Genomic DNA, 6,000 nt, shown 5'->3' with positions numbered 1-6,000 from the left:
AGGTACTTTGTAATCTGCTTTTTGTCACTTTTGCTAAACAGAAAAACCTTTTTTAATATTTCTATTTACGGCTGAAATCATCGATGCAGTAACCGCTTTATGATCGCTGATTCCCTGTTCTGCATTAACTGATTCAAATAGTTCGGGTCTGTTTGTCACCAGAAGGTCTAATATGTTATCGCCACGAGTCGGTTCTCTGTTTAACTGCTCAAGGTAGTTTTCAGATAAAGCACTTAAAAATATTTCACTGGATTCTTTGTCCCTGCCACCCGTTATGAACGTTTGAGTCTCCCAACCTATATCCGGCAAATTAAAATCTCCACCCACCACATGGTGGGGAAATCTACTAGAAATATTTTCCAAATTATTCTTCAGGTGCTGAGCCACAACAGCTGCTGAGCCCGGGGGCCTATAGAGACATCCAATTACCATGTCTGAGCCTGCTTTAACCGTGACCTTCACCCAAATTATTTCACAATTCGAATCTCCGTCAATTTCCTTCGATACTATTGCACTTCTTATCGCTATAAACACGCCTCCCCCTTCACTGTCCAGCCTGTCTCTGCGGTATACATTCCAATCTGAGTTTAGGATTTCATTACTGTTTACTTGTGGTTTCAGCCAACTTTCTGTCCCTAGTACTATATGGGCGTTGTGACCGTTTATTAATGAGAGCAGTTCTGGGACCTTTCTATAGACGCTCCTGCAGTTTACTATTAGCACATTAATATTGTTATTCCCTGTTGCATTTTGCCTACTCCTACCTCGCCGCGTCTCACGAGGCGTCTTGTCGGGCCTAGGGAGGGAATTCTCTAACCTAAAAAAAAAAAAAAAAAAAAAAAAAAAAAAAAAAAAAAAAAAAAAAACCTCCCCCCATGAACCATGGACCATGGACCTTGCCGTTGGTGGGGAGGCTTGCGTGCCTCAGCGATACAGATGGCCGTACCGTAGGTGCAACCACAACGGAGGGGTATCTGTTGAGAGGCTAGACAAACGTGTGGTTCCTGAAGAGGGGCAGCAGCCTTTTCAGTAGTTGCAGGGGCAACAGTCTGGATGATTGACTGATCTGGCCTTGCAACATTAACCAAAACGGCTTTGCTGTGCTGGTACTGCGAACGGCTGAAAGCAAGGGGAAACTACAGCCGTAATTTTTCCCGAGGACATGCAGCTTTACTGTATGATTAAATGATGATGGCATCCTCTTGGGTAAAATATTCCGAAGGTAAAATAGTACCCCATTCGGATCTCCGGGCGGGGACTATTCAAGAGAATGTCGTTATCACGAGAAAGAAAACTGGCGTTCTACGGATCGGAGCGTGGAATGTCAGAACCCTTAATCGGGCAGGTAGGTTAGAAAGTGTAAAGAGGGAAATGGATAGGTTAAAGTTAGATATCGTGGGAATCAGTGAAGTTCGGTGGCAGGAGGAACAAGACTTCTGGTCAGGTGACTACAGGGTTATAAACACAAAATCAAATAGGGGTAATGCAGGAGTAGGTTTAATAATGAATAGGAAAATAGGAATGCGGGTAAGCTACTACAAACAGCATAGTGAACGCATTATTGTGGCCAAGATAGATACGAAGCCCACACCTACTACAGTAGTACAAGTTTATATGCCAACTAGCTCTGCAGATGATGAAGAAATTGAAGAAATGTACGATGAAATAAAAGAAATTATTCAGATAGTGAAGGGAGACGAAAATTTAATAGTAATGGGTGACTGGAATTCGAGTGTAGGAAAAGGGAGAGAAGGAAACATAGTAGGTGAATATGGATTGGGGCTAAGAAATGAAAGAGGAAGCCGCCTAGTAGAATTTTGCACAGAGCACAACTTAATCATAGCTAACACTTGGTTTAAGAATCACGAAAGAAGGTTGTATACGTGGAAGAACCCTGGAGATACTAAAAGGTATCAGATAGATTATATAATGGTAAGACAGAGATTTAGGAACCAGGTTTTAAGTTGTAAGACATTTCCAGGGGCAGATGTGGACTCTGACCACAATCTATTGGTTATGACCTGTAGATTAAAACTGAAGAAACTGCAAAAATGTGGGAAATTAAGGAGATGGGACCTGGATAAACTGAAAGAACCAGAGGTTGTACAGAGTTTCAGAGAGAGCATAAGGGAACAATTGACAGGAATAGGGGAAAGAAATACAGTAGAAGAAGAATGGGTAGCTCTGAGGGATGTAGTAGTGAAGGCAGCAGAGGATAAAGTAGGTACAAAGACGAGGGCTGCTAGAAATCCTTGGGTAACAGAAGAAATATTGAAATTAATTGATGAAAGGAGAAAATATAAAAATGCAGTACATGAAGCAGGCAAAAAGGAATACAAACGTCTCAAAAATGAGATCGACAGGAAGTGCAAAATGGCTAAACAGGGATGGCTAGAGGACAAATGTAAGGATGTAGAAGCTTATCTCACTAGGGGTAAGATAGATATTGCCTACAGGAAAATTAAAGAGACCTTTGGAGAGAAGAGAACCACGTGTATGAATATCAAGAGCTCAGATGGCAGCCCAGTTCTAAGCAAAGAAGGGAAGGCAGAAAGGTGGAAGGAGTATATAGAAGGTTTATACAAGAGCGATGTACTTGAGGACAATATTATGGAAATAGAAGAGGATGTAGATGAAGACGAAATGGGAGATACGATACTGCGTGAAGAGTTTGACAGAGCACTGAAAGACCTGAGTCGAAACAAGGCCCCCGGAGTAGACAACATTCCATTAGAACTACTGACGGCCTTGGGAGAGCCAGTAATGACAAAACTCTACCAGCTGGTGAGCAAGATGTATGAGACAGGCGAAATACCCTCAGACTTCAAGAAGAATATAATAATTCCAATCCCAAAGAAAGCAGGTGCTGACAGATGTGAAAATTACTGAACTATCAGTTTAATAAGCCACGGCTGCAAAATACTAACGCGAATTCTTTACAGACGAATGGAAAAACTGATAGATGCAGACCTCGGGGAAGATCAGTTTGGATTCCGTAGAAATGTTGGAACACGTGAGGCAATACTGACCTTACGACTTATCTTAGAAGAAAGATTAAGAAAAGGCAAACCTACGTTTCTAGCATTTGTAGACTTAGAGAAAGCTTTTGACAATGTTGACTGGAATACTCTATTTCAAATTCTAAAGGTGGCAGGGGTAAAATACAGGGAGCGAAAGGCTATTTATAATTTGTACAGAAACCAGATGGCAGTAATAAGAGTCGAGGGGCATGAAAGGGAAGCAGTGGTTGGGAAAGGAGTGAGACAGGGTTGTAGCCTCTCCCCGATGTTATTCAATCTGTATATTGAGCAAGCAGTAAAGGAAACAAAAGAAAAATTTGGAGTAGGTATTAAAATTCATGGAGACGAAGTAAAAACTTTGAGGTTCGCCGATGACATTGTAATTCTCTCAGAGACGGCAAAGGACTTGGAAGAGCAGTTGAACGGAATGGACAGTGTCTTGAAAGGAGGATATAAGATGAACATTAACAAAAGCAAAACGAGGATAATGGAATGTAGTCAAATTAAATCGGGTGATGCTGAGGGAATTAGATTAGGAAATGAGACACTTAAAGTAGTAAAGGAGTTTTGCTATTTAGGAAGTAAAATAACTGATGATGGTCGAAGTAGAGAGGATATAAAATGTAGACTGGCAATGGCAAGGAAAGCGTTTCTGAAGAAGAGAAATTTGTTAACATCGAATATAGATTTATGTATCAGGAAGTCGTTTCTGAAAGTATTTGTTTGGAGTGTAGCCATGTATGGAAGTGAAACATGGACGATAACTAGTTTGGACAAGAAGAGAATAGAAGCTTTCGAAATGTGGTGCTACAGAAGAATACTGAAGATAAGGTGGATAGATCACGTAACTAATGAGGAGGTATTGAATAGGATTGGGGAGAAGAGAAGTTTGTGGCACAACTTGACTAGAAGAAGGGATCGGTTGGTAGGACATGTTTTGAGGCATCAAGGGATCACAAATTTAGCATTGGAGGGCAGCGTGGAGGGTAAAAATCGTAGAGGGAGACCGAGAGATGAGTACACCAAGCAGTTTCAGAAGGATGTAGGTTGCAGTAGGTACTGGGAGATGAAGCAGCTTGCACAGGATAGAGTAGCATGGAGAGCTGCATCAAACCAGTCTCAGGACTGAAGACAACAACAACAACAAAAAAAAAAAAAAACATGTGCACTCCACACGTACTCTGCTACCCTTGTAGCCGTTTGCGGCGTGTAGTGCACGCCTGACCTATTCAGGGGGACCCTACATTTCTCCACCCGATAGCGGAGGTCGAGAAATTTGCACCCCAGCTCTCCGCAGAATCGTCCGAGCCTCTGGTTTAAGCCTTCCACTCGGCTCCAAACCAGAGGACCGCGATCGGTTCTGAGAACGATACTACAAATAGTTAGCTCTGATTCCACCCCGCGAGCGAAGCTTTCCGCCTTCACCAATTCCGCCAACAGCCTGTACAAACTGAGGATGACCTCTGAACCCAGACGGCAGGGGTCATTGGTGCCGACATGAGCAACAATTTGCAGTCGGGTGCACCCAGTGCTCTCTATCGCCGCCGGTAGGGCCTCCTCCACATCTCGGATGAGACCCCCCGGCAAGCATACAGAGTGAACACTGGCCTTCTTCCCCCACCTTTCCGCTATTTGTCTAAGGGGCTCCATCACCCGCCTAACGTTGGAGCTCCCAATAACTAATAAACCCCTCCCCCCGTGTGCCTGCTCGGACCTTGCTGAAGGAGCAGCCACATGCCCACTCACAGGCAGAGCGGGCGATGCCACACGGCCAGCCTCCACATTTACCCTCCACCTCGTGCGCCGCGAACGCCGCTGAACCCGCCACTCCCCTTGGGGAGAGGGTGGCCCAACCGCGCCCGGTACCCGCGAAGATGTCTCGACAGCAGGGACAGTGGGTGAAGCATGTAACACCTGGGGTGTACCTTGCGACGCACCAGACTCCCCACTGCCGCTACACTCCGAGGCAGCAGCCTGAAGACAGCTGACCGCGGCCATCAACACGCTCAGCTGTTCGCGAAGAGTGGCCAGCTCCTCCTGCGTCCCTACACAGCAGTCACACATCCTATCCATCCTATCAATTTGCTGAAGAGACTTAATCAACTTTTAACTAAACTGCTAATTCACTAAAGGCGGCTGATTATTGACTAAACTGTGATTGCTAGCCACTTCTTGTAGAAAACAATGAAAATAGCACTACCTCTCTCTGGACTGTATTGAAAATAAACACTAGCACTACTGGCACTGTGTCTGACTAAAGGGACTCTCTCTGACTGTATTCAGAACAAGCCGGCCGCGGTGGTCTCGCGGTTCAGGCGCTCAGTCCGGAACCGCGCGACTACTACGGTCGCAGGTTGAATCCTGCCTCGGGCATGGATGTGTTAGATTTAAGTAGTTCTGAGTTCTAGGGAACTGATGACCACAGATGTTAAGTCCCATAGTGCTCAGAGCCATATTTTTATTCAAAACAAACACGAAATCTATGGATCACTATTACTAGCACTCGACAATTAAAGCTTCCTAAAAGCAAAAACACACGTAAGAAGAAGTTACAAGTAAGAAAAATACAGTTAATACTTAAATTAAGGTAGCTCGCTGCACAGCAGGCGTGAAGCAGACGGCGGTTAGGGCGACACTGACCTGGTGCATAAGCTTTGCTTCAGAGTTTCAGACCATTCTAGATATAACTGCGTTGGTCTTTTATCGTTGACAGTCATGGTCTCAGTTAGATATGCGCAATGTTCCCCGCCATGTTGATATGCAGCGCGTCATTTAGGTCTACTTAGCTTCACGCGAGCTCCCGAGGCCCAGCGCTCGGCATCCATGGAGACGAGGCGCCCGCCGGAGCTTCAGTTAAGTCTTGTTGGTGACTTAGTACCTATGTACCGCATTTTTAGAATGTGACTACACCTATTCAGGCAGTTTTAGTTTTATTTCTAGACCATGCCATCATAGGCATATTATAGAATGAGGTATATCT

The sequence above is a fragment of the Schistocerca gregaria genome, chromosome 5 (genome assembly GCF_023897955.1).
Source record: "Schistocerca gregaria isolate iqSchGreg1 chromosome 5, iqSchGreg1.2, whole genome shotgun sequence".
Lineage (NCBI taxonomy): Eukaryota > Metazoa > Arthropoda > Insecta > Orthoptera > Acrididae > Schistocerca > Schistocerca gregaria.
This window is presented reverse-complemented; position numbering follows the sequence as displayed.